The sequence below is a fragment of the Felis catus genome, chromosome B4, assembly GCF_018350175.1.
Source record: "Felis catus isolate Fca126 chromosome B4, F.catus_Fca126_mat1.0, whole genome shotgun sequence".
NCBI lineage: Eukaryota > Metazoa > Chordata > Mammalia > Carnivora > Felidae > Felis > Felis catus.
The window spans coordinates 56,626,864-56,649,607 of NC_058374.1; the positions used below are offsets into that span (position 1 = coordinate 56,626,864).

At 35.9% G+C, this 22,744-nt stretch overlaps 1 long non-coding RNA gene across 1 annotated transcript in view; it reads left to right on the forward strand.

Annotated features, from left to right (window-relative positions):
* LOC123386554 overlaps nt 1–20,423 on the forward strand; it is a 242,513-nt gene extending 222,090 nt beyond the window's left edge. Inside the window, exon 3 of the long non-coding RNA XR_006600587.1 lies at nt 20,107–20,423. This is a non-coding gene — a long non-coding RNA (uncharacterized LOC123386554). The remainder of the gene's footprint in view (nt 1–20,106) is intronic.
* The last annotated feature ends 2,321 nt before the right edge of the window (nt 20,424–22,744 follow it).

A 22,744-nucleotide genomic window follows, 5' to 3' on the forward strand; every position in this document is an offset into this window, starting at 1 on the left:
TCTTACTGACCATTTATTTGTTAGACTGCCCTGTAATCTTGAGCCTTCTAAGTTACAACCATCTGGTTCCCTTACTAACTGAAACAGATCCCCAAATGCCTCTCATTTTGTGATTTCTCACTCTATAAAAAAATGGAATTTTGAAACATTATTTATAAGAAAATGTGTAATGTGTTTCTATTTTATTTGTTCACATTTTACTTATTTAATAGAAAGGAAACACATATGTGAAAGCACCTAACCCCTTTTCTTTCATACCAGGTCCCTTACAGGGTTCTGTTTTAATTATACTACTGCAGTTGTAATACGCATATACACGAAATACAGTGTATTTGGCAGCCTGTCTTTTGGATATAGTTTTAGCATCTGCCACCATTAGTGATTTCAATTACATATCCACGGAATCACGTGGATGACTTTATTACAGTGTATTTTTTAAAGAAAAAGGAAAGACTAGACTAATGAAATAGTAATAAAGAAAAAATAATGGAGGATGTAAAATTCCATATAATCACCAACTTTTCACTCGATATCGCTGCTAAAATAAACTTCCTCTGTAACTCATTTTCTTCCCAGATGCATAAAATACTTATACGTGGAAGGTTTGTTTTTCCCCTATCCTGCCAATGTAGCATCAAAACATAACACAAATTGGTTTGGTGATGTTAAAAAAAAAAAAAAAAGTAACGTTTGTATCTAAGTAACCCTGTTGTCTTTCCATCTGAGCTCCTCTTTTAAAGCTGCTTAGTTTTGTATGAGATTTGCTCGTAAGTCAGGTTTTATGAATCAAGAAAACTCTGTATGGTCTTGCTAAAGCAGCATGTGCTGCTAATTTCTTTTTACACTGCCACTCTCTGAGACACATGCACACACTTGTGGGTATAAGCACATACCCTATTAGCTTTTTATACTTAATAGGGCCCTTGGCATTTTTGAGTCTTAGACTAATTTGTTTTATTCTGCCTCCCTTCTGTTGTAGTCAAGAAAAAGTGAGTTGCCTTAAAGTTAAGTGCCCTGTGATCATCCTGCATGAAGGGCACTGCACAAATCCTATCATCTGATTGATTAGATTCTCTCCTCCCTGATCTGTTCTCTTGGCCACTGGAATTTAAAGAGGAATGGGACTTGGGCACCTGGGTGGCTCAGTTGGTTAAGCTTAAGTGTCTGACTCTTGATTTGGGCTCAGGTCATGAGCTCACCATTTGTCAGTTTGAGCTCCTATTGAGCTTGGGATTCTCTCTCTCCCCCCGTGTCTCCGACCACCCCCCTTAAAAATAAATAAATAAACATAAGAAAAAAGAGGAATGGCACTTGGTTTGCCATTCACAGGATATTTTGTGTCTTTACCCTCCCCAGTTCATTAAGCTCATAGCTCTTATATTCCTCAGCAAATATTTAAAACCAAGGGGGAAGTAATTTACTCATCAAGGGAGTTTTGTCAAAGTGGTCTGTTTTATATTTTGCATAGCATTATCACATAACCAAACGTTAAGGTTCTACCTAAATTAATTCCTTCCTCAAGATTCTTACATCAATGCTAAAGAGAGATGATGTACTACGTCAACTTCCTTGCAACTTAAGATATGATTAGATTGTATTTTCCTCAACAGAATGTGGATTGGGGTCACATTCCAATGACAAGAGTCAATAGTATTTAGTAATCTCCCCACCCATCAGGTGTGATTTGGAAATTCTACCTCAGTTCTCTATGTTATCTTTTAGTGGCTTGAAAAAGGCAATTTAGCTTCTAACATAAGAAGAAGTTATGATTTAATAATTAAAATAAATTAATAATAGTTAAAATAGTACAGGACGTGCCTACATTTTTGTCAATGTAGAGCTTATCAAATTGTTCTTGGTAAAAAATTCAATATACAAATGGACTGGAACATGTGAATATCATTGTGTGTATATTAAGGCTTTATTTTTAAAGCACTTATGATTCATCATTTTATGTATTTATAACATATTGTAATAAAATAATTCATATATGAGTAGGTTTGTAATAGTATATAACATATTTATTATTATTGGGACTCATTATTATATTACTAAAATATAGTTTTTTTCTGCCTGTACATAATTTTATTATTTTTATGAAAATAATATGCTTTAGCAGCTTAATAATACTATACTTTCAAATCCATAACTAAACACTGAAAACTTCATTTGCACACCAAGGTCATTTTTACAATTTGAAAGTAATGTATGTACATGGTTTGGCTATGAGAATCCCAGATCAAAGTATATTAATTCATTTTTGAAAGCACTTCAGTTTCTGTCTTTACAATATTCTATTTTAAAAACCAACACTGGCTTTCATTGCTCTTTGCCTGAGTTTCATATTCCACATTTTTGACTGTGAGGTTTTCCTCTTTCCCTCCTTTTATTCTAGCCAGCGATAATTTTGTCTGGCCCAGTTCTTGAAGTAGAAGAAGAGATTATACATCAATTATAACAACCAACTCATTTCTTCCTATCTTCCCAAAACACAAATTAGTCATCACATATAAACATGGCACTCTATCAGATATTATAAAAGATAAATTTAAGTAAGAGGTATTATTGATTTCAAGGGATTTAATACGTATCTATTACCGTTTGTTCCCAGGAATTTTTTAGAAATTACAGCTCTGAAATAATCTTTACTTGGCATTGTAACAAGGTAGGGCCATTCTTGGTCATCTCCCTTCTCCTCTAAACTGATTCAGACACTTTCTAAAGAGTAAAACCACATAGGAATGAAGATGCATCTATCTTGAGTCTTTACTCGAAGATTGATCTTCATTGTACAGACTAGATTTGTCATGATTGCTGGGCTACAGAGAGGGAACCAGAGGTAAAGCCAGTGAAATTTTATGAATATGACTTATGAGCGTTTGACTAACTACTGAGATCAGGCCTCACAGAATGCCAGTTCCTAAGTGGAGTCACCAGGCATCTTGAATCCAGACTCAACTTTGCAGGTCCTGAAATGCATAATTATTTGAATACCTGGAGATTATGAGACTCTGAGGGACTGAGCCACATAAATTAACTTTCACAAAGTTGATATTAAATGAAAATAAGAATGTCTAGATTTGTTTAACCTTCTAGGAGGACATTATATTACAGTAATCTTTTTTTTTAAATATGAATTTAAATCTCAACATGCATTCACAAGCAGACTTTGAAACTCTTAATGGCTCTGATTTTGGTGTTCTATTCTTTGGGATATATATAAACTTAATATCTCCCCTGTAGGATTGTGTAAGGATAGTATAGCATATATATATTTTACTATATTTATATACCATATATTTAATATAATATATGACACAGTCTCTATATGAGAGAGCATATTTCTATATCATATATTTAATATATAATATGATATATATACAATTTCAGATAGTTAAGTAATTAGTTAAAAATATTTACTAAGCTTGCATACTATATGTTAGATTTTATTACAGAAGATAAAAATACAACAGTGTACAAGACACAAAGGGGTCTTACTTGTTCAGAGTATATGGTTAAGATAAGGAGATGGAGAATAGGAAATTAAATAAATGAATAAGATGATTTCAGACTGTGATATGTATTGTACAGACAACAAAACACGATGATTTGATATGAGAGACCCAGGTGTAGGTAAGACTACTTCACACTGCATGGTCAGGAAAGCCATCTAAGAAGAAGTGGCATTGGAGAGGAGATCTAAATAATATAGAGAAGTTTGGCATATAAGCTTCTTGGTACAAACTGTTACTGGGAGAGAGGACAGCAAGTGCAAAATCCAGAAATCAAGTCTGAGCTAGGTGTGTCTGAAAGCAGAAAAGGCAAAAGTGACTGGAGTCCAATGAGTGAGGGGGAGAATAATGCAAGATAAAATCTTGGAATTTTTCTGGGGTAAGTGTCCAAAGTACTGGGTTTTCATTCTTACTGCAATGGGAAAGCACTGAAGAATTAAACAGGGAAGAGATCTATCTGTTAAAGATCTCAGGAAAGAATTAGAGGGATGCAGAAGGGAAGTAGGCATCAATGATGAGGCCAATTCAGTAGTCCAGGTGACTTGGACTAAGGTATTGTTTGAGTAGAGAGAGTGGACAGATTAAGGATATGCTTTGGAGGCAGATTAACACACCGTACCTGGGTAAGACAGGGAGGGAGATCGAGAATATGCTTTAGTTTATGACTTGGTCACCTGGACAAATGAGAATTCCCATTTGTTGAGATAGAGCAGATTGGTCATACTCACTTTGAGATACATATTACCTGTCTAAGTGGAAATGACAAACAGTTGGATATATAAGTCTATCACTCAGGACTAAAAATGTAATAATCGGTGTCACCTGAATATAGGTAGTATTCAAAACCATAGTCTGAATAAGATCACCTCAAAAGAATATGTAGATATAGAATAAAAAAAGGACAAAGTAGTAAGCCTTAGGAAATCATAATATTTAGAGATCAAGCGGTATAGAGGTCGGCAAAGGGAAAAGAAAAGAAACAGCCAGTGAGATAGAAAGAAGCCTGGAGAGGGATGTGTCACAGTATTAGAAAAGAGAATGCCTCAAGAGGGAGGAAGTTGAATACTGCTGAGAGTCCAAGTCAGGTTGGGGCACAACATTTATTTGGCAAGACTGAGCTCACTGGTGACTGGAACAAGAGGACTGTCATTGGAGTAGTGGGGATAGAAGTCTACTTGCAACTGTTGTTCTCATGTCTAAATTATTTCTGCCTAAAGAACCAGAGTGGATCAAGTAAATGTCAAGAGAATCTCTTTCCCCTAAAAACAGAGGAAACATTCTTAATATCAAAGTATCCATTTTATTTGTCTTCCAAAGCAGTGTTCATTCACACCAAGGGTGTTATAAATTGTTATACAGATTGTGGCTTTCTTGACTTTAGAATTTAATTATGTCTTTGTGACATGGTCATCTTGATGAGTTATGGATGGTACTCTGGAACCTTAACAATTGGAAATGGGGAATCCCCTGTTCTCATCAACAATATATTCGAGATGAGTTACTTCTGCAGACGGCCAAGCTTATCCTTTTTTATGTTGATTCTTATTTGCCTCAATTTCAGATGGTGACATTTGCTGAATTTATTCCCGAATTCTGATGAGCCTTCTATTTGTAGCATGTAGCCTGATTACAATGAAAATAAAGAATTCTTGATTTTTTGGGGGGCCCTATTTTGGACAGAAAAGACATTGAGTATTTTTTGAAACTTGCTTGGTATCACCTCTACTCCTGTCACCTTTCTCTCACGCTGTCTTTATATATGAAACAACAACCATAAGTTACCTCCCTCTCTGCAGCCCACATGTTCCTCAAAGCTGTTCCAGTGAGCTGTGTGTTCTTTCTCTGCCAAGTTTTCTGTCCCTTCCCGTGCTCCTGACATAATTCCTTTCTTCAGGATATTTTTAAAAAGGCATTAGAGGAAACAATAAATGCTAGGTATTATGAAGCAAGTCTTTAGCTATTGATGAAGACAACTTCTGGTTAAATTTTCCAGAAATAGTGACTGTCTTTTCTTTAACAAAGGAATTTTAAAGAACATTCACTTTTTTAATTGACTAATTTGTGCTTCTAACTACTGCATGCCTTAAGTTTAAAGTATAAGCAGTTATCAGAAATTCAGATGTAAATATTCTTTATATACTTAGTTTTCAACTTCTACCAATTTCTCCTAAGAGGGAGTGAGGAACAAGAAAGGTGATAGGTTTAGATGTTAAAAGAATCTTTAGAAACATCGTATTATAATAATTGAGTTATTTTAGTCTTCATTCAATAATATTTTTAGATGATGCATACACAGTTTTATTCAATGTGCATATTTTAAAAATTTACTTTGCAATACTGTATGGGAGACAATAAAAATATTTAAAGCAAGCAATCCACATTTCTGTTTAAAACATAAATTTTGGAAAGCATTCTATATGCTGTACTCAGTAATGGTAGATTCAATTAAAATCGTTTTGCAGAAATCCAGTGGCAAGATAAAATTGAGCTATGAGTATGCAAACTTGTTCATCTGAATAAGTGTTTTCAATATTTATTTTAAATGAGAGAGGTAGGAGGTATATGACCTAAGTTATGCCACTTTGAAGCTCTTTGAGGCAGGGTCAGTTTATGTCTACATCATTATATACATTCCCTGACATAACAGCATATGTTATAAGCTCTTAATTTATAAGTACAGCAGCGCTGTGTGAGTAGTAGACTGAGTCAGCATGAGATATATCAGAGCATCCTCCAAAGCCTTGCTATGAGCTGTTTCCTTCTGTCCTATGTTTACATTCCTTCAGTGTCAGAATTGTAGTGCCTTACTCACTGTGGAGGTCTCATTAATACATCCTGAATTAAATGATAGAGTGTATGTTTAAAGAAGGTTTGTATAATATTCAGTAAGTCATAGGGTATCTTTTATGCTTAGATAAATTGGGCAACCATTTAATTTTTCTTGTGTTTTTATATGATTAAGTCACACAGAGAGGTGGTGATTTCTTTCCCACTACTCTAAAAGACTAGACATTAGAAACTCTACAGCTCACAAGCTGAGGGTATGAACTTTGCTGGGTCTAGTCCTACTTTTGTTCCTGTTTCCTCATTGATTAAATGAGGGTAAGAATTCTTTCCACATAGGCATTACAAAATAAATAAAGGCCCCTGTACAGCTGGGGTGAACAGGGCCTATAGGGTTGTTTCTGGTCATACAAGTGACTGTAGGCTCTCCTTCATGCCTAGAAGATTTTTCTCAACTTTAATCTTAGTTCCTCTAATAGATTGATGACACCCAGCCCAAAGTGTCAAGAAACTTTTAGTTTAGCTGGGTTTCAGAGCAGACTCCTGATTCATGGTGGAAACCATAACCTCATTACTGTTCTCACCAAGTTCATCTCTCTTTAAAATTTATTGTCACTGAGAAATAATAGAATCTTGTAGTTAAAATGTCAGCCGCAAGACTCAGGTTCACATCTTGCTCATTTTTCTGGGTGTTTGGCCTCTGACAAATCTCCAGACCTCTTTGAGCCTCTTTGAAATTGAGGGAAAAATTATATCCACTACAAAGACTTACTCTCAGGATTAAATGAGATAATGCACGTAGAGCACTTAGTGTGATTTTGAGCACATGAGCAATAGTCAGTGAATATTAGCCATTGGCATTATTGTGGATTTACTTGATAGTATGAAATAAACTCTTAGCAATTTTGGCCACCATATTTAAGTAGAAAAATAATAAGTCAGGTTCTTTCTTTGATACTACCTGCTTCTCAGTCTTTTAACAAGATTTACCACGGAGAATATCTGAGCCATGGTATCGAGGGCAGGAAGGTGGTGAGCTTTTTATAAAAAAAGAAAATAAGTGGAGGGACGCCTACGGCAGCAACCATGAAGCTACAGTTTGTCCTGACCCTACAGTCCATGATGAAAGCATGGCAATATAGTTTGGGAAGATGCTGTGGAAAGTGGGATATAAGAGCTTGTAAGAAGTATATGATCTAATTTAAGGTAAAATGGAGATGAAATGCAGAGCCACAGAGAAGATTCAAAATGAAAGAGCATGAAGGGTGTGTGAGAGCCCAGAACCAGGGGCAGAACAACATCAAAATGAGGCAGTGTGATCAAAACATATTATTAAGTAAGCTTGACTGTATAGAGGTCACTCAGGAAAAAGCATTAAAAAATAATCCTATTCCCCTTACAGGTAGGTCCCATGCTCTGGACTTGTTTTTGTTTTTCCACCTTTTGTCAAAATCTTGGGCAGCCTCAGTAGCCTTTCTATCCTCTTTGAGTTATAAAACCCATTTCAGTAATTAAAAATTTCCATCCAGTGCACACCTCCATCTTTTATCCAAGTTAAATGTTCTTCCTCTCACAGTTCTTGCTTATCTCAGGCAAGAAGATCTGTAGTAAGGGGACATGGTAGGTTTCTTTCCTTCCTTTTCTTCTCAGTCTCTCCTTTACCCAGTGCTTATTGTTTAATTCCACTCAAAGTTGGAATGAAAAAGAGGTGAAGAAATGTCCCACTAGATAGATAGAGTTGTAATCTGGCTGTGTAACCTGAATGTACATAAACTGGTCCATTCCCTTTATCTCTCCAGACTTGCTCTGGGGAAGGATGTCTCTCTCAGAGTCCTTTCTGATGGTAGTTTGTGATTTTTTCCCTCTGCTTACTAGCTTTCCAGGGACCACTCCAGGCTGGATTCACCAGTCCCCCCCCCCCCCACCCCCCCCCCCCCCCGCCAAAGATACTTCTAGGAAGAGTTCCTTTCAAGACAGCACAATTCCAGTCTCTTTCCATAGAGTCTATATCTAGTCCCTGGGAGATTATCTTCCTTTCCCTGTCTTAAGTGGTAGAGCAGTCCATTCTCCAGGTCACTCTCCTTCTCTTTGATCTGCCACCAAAGAGGGACCGCTTCATCATAGCGTCTCATCTTCAGAATAAGCTGGCATGAGTGAGTCAGAGACTACTTCCCAAGCCTTTCCTACTCTATGTGTCACATTTCAAGTGCCTCTCACCTGGCTTGAGGTGGGGGGGGGCACCATCTCTCCTCTTCCATGTTGTGGGAGTATGGGGTGGGATGTAACAGAACATTGAACAATTCTACAAAGAAATTCTCACTCTCAATTATTTTACCTCTTCCAGTGAATTATTTTCATTCTCCTATTTAGTTTGAAAATGGGTGGGGGCTAGCTTTGGCAGAACTAATTTCATAATCCCTTACCATAGGCAAAGGTGGTCTAGCACCTCGCTTTGAAATGTAAGGCTGGGGCGCCTGGGTGGCGCAGTCGGCTAAGCGTCCGACTTCAGCCAGGTCACGATCTCGCGGTCTGTGAGTTCGAGCCCCGCGTCGGGCTCTGGGCTGATGGCTTGGAGCCTGGAGCCTGTTTCTGATTCTGTGTCTCCCTCTCTCTCTGCCCCTCCCCCATTCATGCTCTGTCTCTCTCTGTCCCAAAAAAATAAATAAACGTTGAAAAAAAAAAAAATTTAAAAAAAATAAAAAAGAAAAAAAAAAAGAAAAAAAAAAAAGAAAAAAAAAAAAAAGAAATGTAAGGCTATTTGGCTCCTGCTTTTTGTTCGTTTGTTTGTTTGTTTGTTCTAAGCAGCACCACACACCTCTTATACACCTCACATCCTCTCAGCCTTACCCATTTCTATACCAGTGCATGGCAGCAACCAGGGCTGCAATAGTTCCAAGGACCTTCATGCATTAACAGGTTACCATTACCTCAGCACACACTGAAGCCAGGTTCCGGCTTATTGACGTAGAGGCATGAGAAACCAAGGGACCCCATTACCACTCATGCATGTGCAACCTAGAAGTGTAGGGGATTTGTTGCCCTACAAAGCAGAACTCAGTGGGAAATGGTAGATAAATTCTTTTTTTTTTTAAGTTTACTTATTTATTTTGAGACAGAGAAAGAGAGCAGGGGAGAAACAGAGAGAGAAAGCAGGGGAGAAGTGGGGGGGGGTGGAGAGAGAATTCCAAGCAGGCTCCATGCTCTCAGCACAGAGCCCAGTGCAGGGCTAGAACTCAAGAAATGCGAGATTGTGACCTGAGCTAAAATCGAGTCTGACACTTAACTGACTGAGCCACCCAGGCGCCCTGATAGGAGATAAGTTCTTTCCCCATTTTTCATTTTTTCCCACTTGAGACAAACTGCCCTGAGCTGCAGTTTATCCAACTTAGAGGACAATTTGGAAAGTGAAGCAATCAGTTGCGTTTAGCAATGGCCAGCTCCATCACGCATCCTTGTAAGGGCTCTTTCTCCTTCCCTGCTTCACTTTTCCTCACTTCAGCACCCTAATAAAGAAATACCACCTAAGTCCTAAGTCTGTGGTTCTGCTTTCTGGGGAACCTGGACTTGGGCGTTGGCCTTCAAAACCTCTGCTGAAATCCTGAGAAGCAGAAGAATTGCATTTAACATCCAGTGCACATGCTTTCTGGGTTAGGTGGAGACATGACTATTTCTTAAAGAAGGATAGACACGTACCAGTTGTAGGAGAAGATTTAAGTAAAAGTACAGGGGCTTAGGATGAACAAGTTCTTCTCTGGTATTGACTGAAGTGATGGGAAGTCCTGAGAGATGAGGTTGAAGAAATTAAAGGAAGGTAAATGGTATTTTGATGGTAAGTGTGGGTTTGATCTTTGGTCAGGTCTCATTTTCTCTGTAACTGTGATCCAAAAAGGTGCCAGAAACTTAGAGTTAGAAGGGACTTTGGCACTGAAGTTCAGCTCCAGGGAGCCTCAGGATGGGAAAGAAAGTTGTTGAGTTCATGCTATTCGTTAGTGACATCACTGCTATGTTCTTACACAGTCCAGGGTCCCTTTCATGGTCTGGTCATTACTGTACACTCTTAAATATTTCAGGAAATATATAATTAAATTATTATTATTTAAATGATTCCCAATATCCAGCCATACCTAGAAAGATTGCAACATTTGCAAAAGGCTTAATTTATGTTTGAAAGTTTTCATATTGTTCTTTCTGCATTCTTTTTTTTTTAAAGCTCCTGGCTTCTAAGTGACATGGGACAAGTACGAGATAAACATATAAACAAAACAGTGTGTTTAACAAAGTGAATGAAAAATTAAAGCCTAAATGCAGTACTTTAGAGATGACTGGCTCTATCAGGGAACTATATTTTTTTAACATCAACATTTAATTATTTGTATGTCTCAGTAGCAAATCTTAGGTAAACTGTTACCTATTCAGACTGTTGAATTATTAGACTGTATATTGCACTTAAACAATCTGTTTTTTTTTCTGGTAGATTTAAATATATTCTTACAAACACACACACTCTCACACACACGACTTACCATTTACTTCTTGGAAATAAGATTGAGGCATATATGTTTTGTAAAGGCTTATGCTAGAAATCAGGGTTGAGCCTGTGCTTCCCTTAAAATTAATTTTAGTTCTTTAATTAGATATTTCTGCCCAAACCTACTACTTAAAGTCTTGTTCTCCTTAGATTAGGAAGAATGGAAACACATTTTTACCTCCGTATGGCCTTTAAATATGTGACTTTGATTTTCAAGACTGACGCAGCATTCCCTGAAAGGTGTTCAATTAGAAAATACTGATGTGAAAATAGCTGTTCTTAGGACAGGCAACAATTACAAGGAAGTACTATTGTATATCAGGAACTGTAGAGAATACTTTGCCAATTCAGGCTTCGAGGAAAACGATTATCACGTTTTACGAACAAAAATGCCTCAATTTACAGTGGGCATAATTTTTTATTTTCTAGCAAACATTCAGAAATTCGGCTGTTTTCAAAGAACCTATTTTCTCACTAAACATTTTTCTAATTTGTGAAAAAGAGTTACTAACTGAGAATTGCCTGACTATATAGTGGTAATCACAGACCACCCAAGTATAGTTTTTACAAGGCCAAATTCACAAAAGAACGCTGTTGCCCGAGGTTATCAGAAGAAAAATAAGTGGCTATTTATTGAGTTATAATGATGACAAATAAAAGTGGCCAGTCGTTCTGGATTTCATTAGAATAACTACACTTATCTATGACTCATGATCTTTTTTTACCGAAATGTTTAACAAAATTCTCAGTGTTATAAATTAAGACCTAGATGGGTGAAAACAAACCAGCTCTGCCTTGACGACAACCCCATGTGCTATAGGCAGACAGAATTGTTCATTTCCACTGAAATGCACATAAGCTCAACTATAAATCTAACACACATTGCATGTCTTTATAGGTGCAAATTGCTAATCGGACATCAAAACAATGAAGTTATCCCATAACAGAGGTGCAAATTAGCAGTCAGATTACAGATGCCAACAAGGGACAAGACAAAGGGAAAGGAGCACATGATAGAAACTTTTATTGTTGCTGTGTGCCAAACAGCCTACATTTCAAAAAAGAGACACTGTAGGAAAAACAGAAGACATTCTAAGGATTGCATTTTCTATGACTGCTCCCTATGGGAAGTATGTTTTTTGGGTTTTGTGTGTGTGTGTGTGTGTGTGTGTTTTGTCTGCACTGTATGAATTGAAACTATATCTCAACTTTCCATTTTAAATGACTCCAAATAACTACAAAAAATAAAAATGAAAAGGATAGTGTAATGATAATATTGCATAAGCTCTTCTACTAAACCCTTCACAATGAATGCGATTTAAGCATTAGCTTTGATATTTGCTGTGAGAATGGATGCCTGTTTTGGATGTAAGTTTTAAAAGTTGTGATGCCCTCATGCAGTGTTTTTACATTACAAGGATGCATTCAGCAAGAGTGCTTTCTTTGGTAGCTGCAGACTGATGTGCTAAAAATTCCACCAGAGGCTTAGAAGACTTGTGGTCCAGTTCATTATGACAGAATTGGTCTTTTTATTAAATTATATATACAAGTAAAACATGAAGATATGGAAAAAAGGAAAAATATATTGGATCCATCTGAAAAAAGAAAAAAGATGACTAACCCTTATACCAACAGGAAGAGTCTGAGCATTACCAGAAAAACAACTATAAAGACACTGTAAATCAAACAGCATAGAGTTTAGAACATCAAAAACTCAGAAATTTTCATCTATTATTAATTATGATAAAAAATTCTATCTCAGAATATTTTACACAGCAACTGTTGCAAAGAAAATCTACATCTTCCTGAGCTGAGGAAAGTTAGAAATAAGAACTAAGGCTCTAAACTTCCAATGAAATTGGATGGCCATTAATAAAATATTTCAGTGTCTTTGTACATTTTTCTTTCAATTAAAAAGCCACATTTTAAAGGGAAGACAATTTATTATTTCAATGACATTTAAATATTTAATGCCACTACAATTAGAATAGCCACATATAATGTGGGAATTTCGTGTGAGGTTTTAAAAAATTATTTTTGCAGTTAAATCCTATTTTTCTTACCTATGTTATATGTAAGTGTACCTATGATAGAAATTCTCAACAAACTTTACAAAAAAATATTATAAGCTTCATTCTCACTTGAAGATGAAAGACCTTTATTAACTCTCTATTAACCTTTTTATTAACCTTTTAAGTAAGCTTCTTATTAGCCAACATAGGCAAAGGCAGAGTAGGCTTCCTCATGCTACCTTCAATGGTCTTGGAGGAGCTAATTAGTAGATGGAGTGCAGCACAGCCAGACTTTTCTTTATCTGTATCCCTTCCACATCAACAGACTTTCTATACACTGAACAGCTGTATTCTAATTAACAGCATAGCTTCATCTTTCCTGGATCCATATCTGTAACTGAGATTTTTCTGGTGATGGAATGATGAGGGAGCGTATATCAGGGCTAATCTCAAAAATCCAGGAAAATCCTTCAATCTTTGCTTTGGCCACAAAGCCCTATGTGGAGTGAAGTTTTCTTATGTGATGTAGATTTGAGATTAGAAGGGGAATATATATACATGTATATGTATGTATATGCGTGTATATATATATATATATATATATGTATATGTATACAACACACACACATAGTGTATGTGTATTCTCTTTTTTCTATAGGAATATAGATCTGTTACAATATAAGTAGTTTTGCCAAGAATTCAATGAATGTGATTCTTTGGGTACAAAATCAGTAGCACCAGGGATTAGTACCCCTACTCAAAGCATAAACGACTTGGAAGTCTATGAAACTAGAACCATCCTGGGCTGAACACACTATGTTGTGAAAATCCCTAAGCTTCCTGAGTTCACAATTTCCTCACCTATAAAGTGTGATACTAATAATATTAATAACTACTTAGCTTGACTCTTCAGTTTCAACAAAACTTACATGTAAAACTGGGATAAGATTTTCTTCATAGGGTTGCTGAATGAATTAATGAATAGTGTCTAATATAATGTAGAAAAGTATTAGACATTCAATAGACATTCAATAAAATATAACTTTATTAAAGTTCCTACAAATGGTTAAAAACTACTCAAGTTGTTAACACCACACTTATAATATATATTTCCTATACTTGGCAAAATTGCTATACTTTTAAATATTGCTGTCTACAAATTTTATCTTGGAAGAATAATGATACCCAAGAGACTATTGTCTTCCTAATAAATTAATGGATTTAAATTTAAAACCAAACTTTACTAAGCAAAAAAAGATTGTGGAATATAGGTGGTACTGTCTAACCATTTAATAATAACATAAGGAATAATTTAACAATGTATTATCAGTCCTAATAAAAATCCATATCAGCATGTCAAAATTTCATTATAATGATTTATCCATATTGTGGAAGTTATAACAAAAAGCTAGAGAAACTTGTTTTAACTCTACCATATTGGCTATGTAAACTGTTCAATAGTAAGTTTAATTTTATCAGCAAAATGTGAAAAAATATGATATAAAATAATTTGTTAAAATGGAAAGGAGGGAAATAAAGACAATAGTAAAAATGTAAACAAAATGAATGATGTTCTGGAAATATTGTTTTAGTTGTATCACCATTTAATATCTAAGCCTCATAAAAATAAAGGGACATGTACACAGGTGTACTGGATTTAGGTCTTGGCTTCACATGATCTCAATGGGCACGGTAAAAAGGAACACAGATAAACAGGGGCTTTTTGTTAAAGTCCTGGTGAATGGTGTTTCATCCTTCTGAATTTGATGAGTAACACATACCCACAAGTACGTGTGTATATTCCACAATAAGAATAGTCACATACAATGTGAGGATTTACGTATATATATAATCGGTGGTTGGAAAAAAATTTAAGTTTACCTCAACACAATTTGCAGATAAAAATCTAGCCTGTTTGGGGGAAATTTATTACTCTCAGGTGTCATCTTAGTTAAGGGCTTAGCAGTGAATAGACTCTCCTCAAAGTTGTTCTAACATGATCCCTAAGGCAACAGAAGTTACTCTCATGGACTGGTTTTAGGTGTTAACTAACTAAGATGTAATGAGCAGCCACTTCTGGCAATCCACCGGCCCATAGCTTGAGGAATTTTACTTTTTTAGATGACTTTTTGAATGATGTTGTGCCCTCATATATAATGATAATGCCTTGTCACATAAAACACTTTCGATGTTCAATATGTACTTATGTCCATTATCTTATTTAGCCCTTGTAACAATCCAGTGTAGGAAACATAAGTATCATCAATTTCACTTTACAGATGAGGAAATCAATGTATCCACAGATTAAGGGACTCATTAAGAATAAGAGACCCAGGGGGCACCTGGGTGGCTCTGTCAGTAAAGCGTTCAACTCAGCTCAGGTCATGATCTCACGGTTTGTGGGTTGGGGCCCATGTCTGGCTCTGTGCCAACAGCTCAGAGCCCAGAGCCTGCTTTGGATTCTGTGTCTCCTTCTCTCTCTGCCCCTCTCCTGCTTGCACTTCTGTCTCTGTCTCTCTGTCTCTCAAAAATAAATAAATGTTAAAAAAAATTTTTAAAGAATAAGAGACCCAGAATTTGAGGTAGAGCTTAGTCTTCTTTCTAGGCAGCTCCTAATTTGATAGACACTGACCGAACTTGCTTTAATCTCAGCATTTGTAGATCTGTTACATGTAGGTTTTTATTTCTGTAAATTGGTGTAATTCAGTTTATTAAATTACTAAAATACAAGATTTGCAATTTATTTCGTTTAGCTTTTCATTTGTCTGTCTTAGGATATAAAATTTCAATACCAACACTTTGCCTCAATTTATTTTTTATTCAATTTACTCCTTAATCATTTTTTCACCCAATTCTTTCTTTTCTTTCATAGCTACAACATTTATTTCACCCTATTGTTAACATATTATCTCTCTGGTGAGATGGCATCCTCCTTAAGGGCAGGGGTTATATTTAGGCCTGTTTGTGCATATTAAACAGATGTGTGGAACAAGCCAGTAGCTAGTCCTTACTATGGGCCAGTCACTGTACTTAGAACTTCTAAATATGTTCTTTTACTTGGTCATCAAAACAACCTGTTGAGGTAGCTACAATGGTTAAATCCATTGATAGCTAAGGCAACTGACACATCAAAAACTATCTTCCTTGACCAAGGTCAGTTTTAGACAAAGCTATAACACAAACCACAGTCTGACTCTGGGTCCTTTTATGGTTGAGTCAAGGGTAATAATCCGAATAGCTAATGCTTTTGTAATGCTATGATGCTGGGTACTCTTCTAAGCACTTTACATATATCAACTCATTTTTTTTTTTCCAAAAATGTCCATGTTGAAGAGGTCCACATCTTCAAGTGTTATTGAGGCATCATTTTCTCTGATGAGATTAATATGCTTGCAATTTCTGTAGCATCTTTATCCACAATATTGAGTGAGCAGCACTGTCACTGGGCTCTCAGCAGTATTCCTGGACCATTCCCAGATCAGGGTGACTAGCAGTGACTTAGATATACATGAAAGCACTTGGGAATGCCATACAAACATAATCTCCTATGTCCAACTCAACTTCCCCTTAGTCAGATCCTCAAAATTTCTGAAACCGCTCCAAAGCAACTCAAAGGATTAGAAAAATGTGTGAAGGATGTGATTGGAATAGAAAAAGATAGCAGCTTTAACCAATTGCTGCTAAAAAAAATCATAACTGCAAATTTTACATATGATAAAGTGAACACATTTCTAGGGTCCCTCTTTTAAGGTCCTGAAGGGCCCAATGCAAGTGAGAGATCTTGAAGCTTAAGATTCATCAGATTCATGAATAATTTTACGTCCATACTTTTAGTTAGATAGATTTTTCTGTCTTATATTCCTTCCTTACGTTCTCTTATGTATCTCATACAACAAGTAACAATTTTTAAACATATTTTACCTATTTATCTGTGGTTGGAGCTACACCCTGCATTCTGTTTTTATCTTAGAGCATTTAACATATTAATTAATTGAGGTATAATTAATTAATTGATTAATTTGATGATTATTTCATTGAGGTATAATTAGATAATCAGAGTGGGGGTTCTTCATATTCTCCCTGCTTGCTATGTAGACATAAATCTTGGGGATGTTTTAACTTTGATGGTGATAATGGATATTAAAAGGACATGCAGTGTTGTATGGAAACAAATTTGACAATAAGTTATATATATATATATATATATACACATTTATATATATACACACACACACATATATGTATACATATATGTATACATATATATGTGTGTGTATATATAAATATATATATAAATATATATACATATATATGTATACATATATACATATGCATATACATATATATGTATATATGTATATATATGTATATACCTGTATATATGTACATATATGTATATGTACATATATGTGTATATATATGTACATATATGTATATATGTATATATACATATATGTATATATGTATATATATGTATATATGTATATATACATATATATACATATATATACATATGTATATATATAAATATATATACATATATATATGTATACATATATATATGTATGTGTATATATATAAAAGAAGGACGTGAAATTGTCTAATGTAGTATCTCTTGTGCCTGGTGGCAGAATCATACACTACCAGATGAGGGGTTTGGGTTTTTTTTTTTATAGTTTGGTGCTATAAAACACCAGATACCAAGAGATGCATCAACACTGTTTCATGAATTGCAGGTTGTTATGGTAATGAGACTGGAACAGACAACTTGGGAGTAGACAGGCACCATAGTGTGGGGAAGGGCTTTACTGCAAATGTCTCCAAAGCTTACCACTTGGAGCTGTGCTGGAGATCCTTAGCTATGGATGAATATCTGGCAGCCAATATTTTACCTTAAAAATTTATAAGCTATATTGATGCAGAGCCTGACATGGGACTGGATCTCATGAACCGTGAGATATGACCTGAGCCAAAATCAATGGTCCGACACTCAACTGACTAACTCACCCAGGCATCCCATATGCTGATCTTTTTAACTTGAGAGGACCAAAACCAATGAAAGGCATCCTAGATTTGGAAAAATTTACTAATTATTCATTTATAGCACTGCCACATTTCTCTGCATCTCAGACTAAGCTGTGAACTCTTTGAGGGTAGGAAAGGTGCCTTGTTGATCTTTGAATTATCCTCCATCCCCGCTATCACCTCTTCATTCTACACTATCCCAGTGCTTAAAACTTTGACTTATATAGTTTATCCATGTTGGAATTTGTGTCTAATGAGTGGATCAATGAATAAGTAAATGCTTGAATAAATATCTCAGTTCTTCTTGAGGTAATTTTTACTTATGGTTAATCTCATCCATTTTGTGCTTATGATTTTAGCTAGGAGATTATATGGAAAAATTATAGCTCCATAATACTCAAAAATTTAAGTTATCAGTTTCCATATCTCAAAGTTTTAGAACCCCCCTTGCCTCCTCTCACTTATAATTCCTATAAATTAGGAAACAAAAAGGAAATATCAATGAAGCAAATGAGTCAAATACCAGCTTCTGTTTCCCAAGTAAGGAGATGGTAGTACTGACTGTTGGCTGAGGACATGCTGTTCTTCAATGGTTTTGTGAGTTGGGGCTAATCTATTTGTTTTCTCAACTTCTTTCTTTTAGTACCTATGGGTGCACAACGTGAATGATTTGGCGGGAGGTACCATCTATGGCCATGGAACAGAGCCAAGTTGTTAAGGGGACCAGGATAAAAATAAGCCCCAAGTATCCAAACCAATGAAGTTTACCAGGAAAAAATTAATAACCAAAGTGCTGTCAGAGGGCTTAAAATAAATTTGATTTTTATTTGCATAGTGTCTCTTAACTCATCGCGGTTCCATGGAGACAGGGACTTTTTTGTTACGTTCCATGTTGTGCAGTTACAGGTGATGCAAGCACAAAGCCAGCTTTATCAAGCAAACTTAAAGGCAGGTGCCTGGCTGAATGATAGGTGAAAACTCCATGCTCTCAGCATTATACCAAGAAGGGTACAAGGACTAGATCCCCAGCTGGATGCACCGCAGGCAGGGTTCTAGGAGACAGATCCCTGAACCTTGCTCCTCTACTTTTAGAGAATATCTGACAATGAGACTTTTGTGAACATGAAAGCAGACTTCCAAAGGGTGAGGGAAGCAGGTGGAGCTTGGGTGCCAGCTACCAGTGAAATTCCATATCACTGTTGAGATCCCCAAATCCTTCATTCACGTGATGCAGGAGCACCAAGTCATCCAAGTGGTGTGCAGGACGGTCTTAGGACAGTGTCTGCCTTTCAGTAAGCACTGATGTTAGCTGAATAATACATAATTGATAATTACTATTGTTAACGTTGGCTACAAAGTTTTCATGAACCCCAAACTGCTGAGATGCTGAAAGGCCAAACGTAAAACACAAAATAGTTGGTAACCAGGAAGAATAATGCTGGAGCAGTGAATAGAAGAAGTGGGAGCTGCAATGAGATGTAAGACCCAAAGCACAGGGGCAAATGGGGAGAAAACAGAAGACTAAAAAGAGAAAGTCAAAGTTAGGCCTGAAGCAGGAGAGAAGCTTGTATATATATAAAGTGAGCTTCAAAGTACCATTTGGATGAAAAAGAAATTACAGCAGACAACATACATATTAATGAAGCTGAAACAATATTGAAAAACAACGCATTATCATTACCTAGATTAAAAGAAAAGACTAATACCTCAGACATCACTAGGAGGGAATAAGAATCAGGTTTATCAACAAGCTCTCACCTTCCTCCTACTTTCTACATCTTTCTGAGAAAGACTGAGGAAAAAGATGTTCAAGAAAATTAGCTCTGAACAACTGTAGCTGTAGTTATAAATTTTGGTAACTGCAGTGAAATGAGTAAGGGCAATAGCTTAGGGTAAGGGATGAAATGTGTGTAAAATCTCAAGAAAATACTTAAACACTTGCAGAAAAACCAGATAGCAGTACTGTAAATGGGTAAATGGTGAGGAGGAGTGAAGGAATTGGAGAGAAAAAGGGCTGTGATCTTGATTTATTCCTGTTCTATAGGAAAGAGAAAAGGGCTAAATATTAAACCTTCTTTTACTGAAGTTGGAATGCTTAATCTTCATTCCTTTCTACAAAATTTTAAAATATTTTATAGTAAGTCTAAAGAGCAGAGATTATACTTTGTGCAAATAACTATATTCAGGCAACTCTAATTGCTATTTGCTTATACTGCAGTCAAATTTAAATCTTCTCTTACTACAGATCTCACTGGACAAAAATAAGTTCCAGAGGGAAAGACAGTAGCCCTAAAGGAGGAGACTCAGTAGAACCAGCGCCCAGCCAGATGAACTGTCTCAACTAAGCCCCAACCAGGCCAACTGATTCCTAACTCTTCTGCAGACAAGGGATGGAATGGATCCCATCGCACCAACCCAGTAGAGAGAGGCCAGCCTAGATCTGTTGAGCCCAGCCACCATGAAGAGGAATGAGCTACACTGGTGCTTTTTGGTATGTCCTACTGATTTTGTTGTTGTTTGATACATAGTAATGTTATGACTTAACAGTACTAAATTATTTCCAAAGTGTTTATATCAGTTTAAACTCTCACCATGCATTGCTGATGCATGAATGAATGCCCTTATTACTCTAAATTCTTGACAACATGTCACTGTCAGTCTGTTTAATTTGAGGCACTTTGGTTTGTAATATGTTTTATTTTGGTTTTAAGTAGGCTCCATGCCCAATATGGGACTTGAACTCATGGCCCTGAGATCAAGAGTCACATGTTGTACCAAATGAGCCAGTGAGGTGCCCCTATTTTGGTTTTAGTTTCAATCTTCCTGACAACAAAAGAACACCTTTTTATACATCTATGGTCATTTTGACATCCTTTTTCGTGGAGCATTGTTCAAGCCTATTGCCCATTTTTCTACTGGATTGCTTGTCTTCTTATTGATTTGTTGAAATTCTTCATATATTCTAGACCTAAACCTATTTTATGTTGTATGTGTTATAAATATCTTCCATTCTGTGGCTTGCTTTTTCACTCTTTATTTGCGTCTTTTTGTGACCAAAAGTTCTGCTCTTACTATAATCTACTTCAATTATATTTTCATTTATCATTAGTATTTTTTAGAATTATTTTACCACAGGGAGGGAAAAATGGCACTTTTCTGTATTATCTTCAAGAAACGGATTTCCTTTTGTATTTAGGGCTCTAATGCACCTGGATTGAATTTTTATATGTAACTTGAGTAGGAGTTGATGCTCAGTATTTTTGTCCATTTTCCATGCTATTATCTTAGCCACATTTTCTAATTTCTCCCACTGCTCTGCCCTTTTGTACCCTTTTAATAAGTCAATTGTTCCTACATGCGTAGGTCTGTAATCCATTTCATTGATCTGCCTATTCTTGCACTAATATCCTATTGTCTTAATTTAACTTTAAATTGATATGGAGCAGAAGTTTGTTGAGAATAAACTTGAGAATTTGAGAATAAACTTGTCAAATCACACACACACACACACACAAAACCATCTTGAGAATTTTTTTGTTTATTTATTTTTGAGAGAGAGAAAGAGAGAGTGCAAGTGGGGGAGGGGCAGAGAAAGAGAGAGGGGGTGGGGGAAGGACAAAGAATCCCAAGCAGGCCCCTGATGCGGGGCTCCAACCCAAAATCTGCGAGATCACATCTTAACTGACTGAACCACCCAGGTGCCCATCTTGAGATTTTTTACTGGAATTGCATGAAATCTACAGACCAATTGAATCTTCTGGTCCATAAATACTTATTTAGGTTTTCTTAGATTTGTCTCAATAGTATTTTCAAAGTTCCACATAAGAGTTTTATTTTTTTATTTAAAAATTTTTTTAAATGTTTGCTTATTTTTGAGAGAGAGACAGAGTGTGAGTGGGGGAGGAGCAGAGAGAGAGGGAGACACAATATCCAAAGTGGGCTCCAGGCTCTGAGCTGTCAGCACAGAACCTGACATGGGGCTCGAACTCACCAGCAGTGAGATCATGACCTGAGCCAAAGTCGGATACTTACCGACTGAGCCACTCAGGCGCCCCACATAATAGTTTTCTACACCTTTTGTTAGATGCATTCCTAGATATATTTTGCTTTGTGGACATTATTGTAAATGGATTTTTTAAAAAACATTATTTTCTAACTATGGTTAGCTCAGCCACCTTATTAAGCTAACATTATTTAAAACATCTGTAGGTTTTACTGAATTTTCTTTGATCATTCAATCTGAAAAATAATCAAGCAATTTTTTCCCATTATTTCTATATATCTTTTCATATCTTCCTATATATCTTTTCATGTCATGCATGGCCTATGGATCACCAAAAATACTGAATAAAAAGGGTGGTAAGTAGACACTCTTATCCTGTTCTAATTTCAGAGGGAAATCTTAGCTCTCAAAATGGCAATCATATGAATCACTCAAGCCCAGAGGAAGCTTCTCAGAAAATATCAAGTGTTAACATTTGCTCTAAGCTTTTTGTAGGTATATTTATCCGGTTAAGAAAGATTTCTTTTATTTTGCAAGTTTTTTCCATGAATGAAATTGTATCTCTTTAATTGTTTAATATGGTAAAATATGTTGATTCAATTTCAAATGTTGCACCAAATTCTCCTTTCTGAAATAAATTCTTTGTCAAGTGTTATTTTTCTTTTCTCCCCTTTGCATATTGTTACTGCCTTTGTCAAAGATTAATTGACTGTATAATTGTGGTTTTATTTCTGGACTTTCTATTCTGTTCCATTGATCTATGTGTCTATTTTTGTTACAGTACCATACTGTTTTGATTACTACAGTTTTGTAATGTAACTTGAAGTCTGGAATTGTGATGCCTCCAGTTTTGTTTTTCTTTTTCAAAATTGCATTAGCT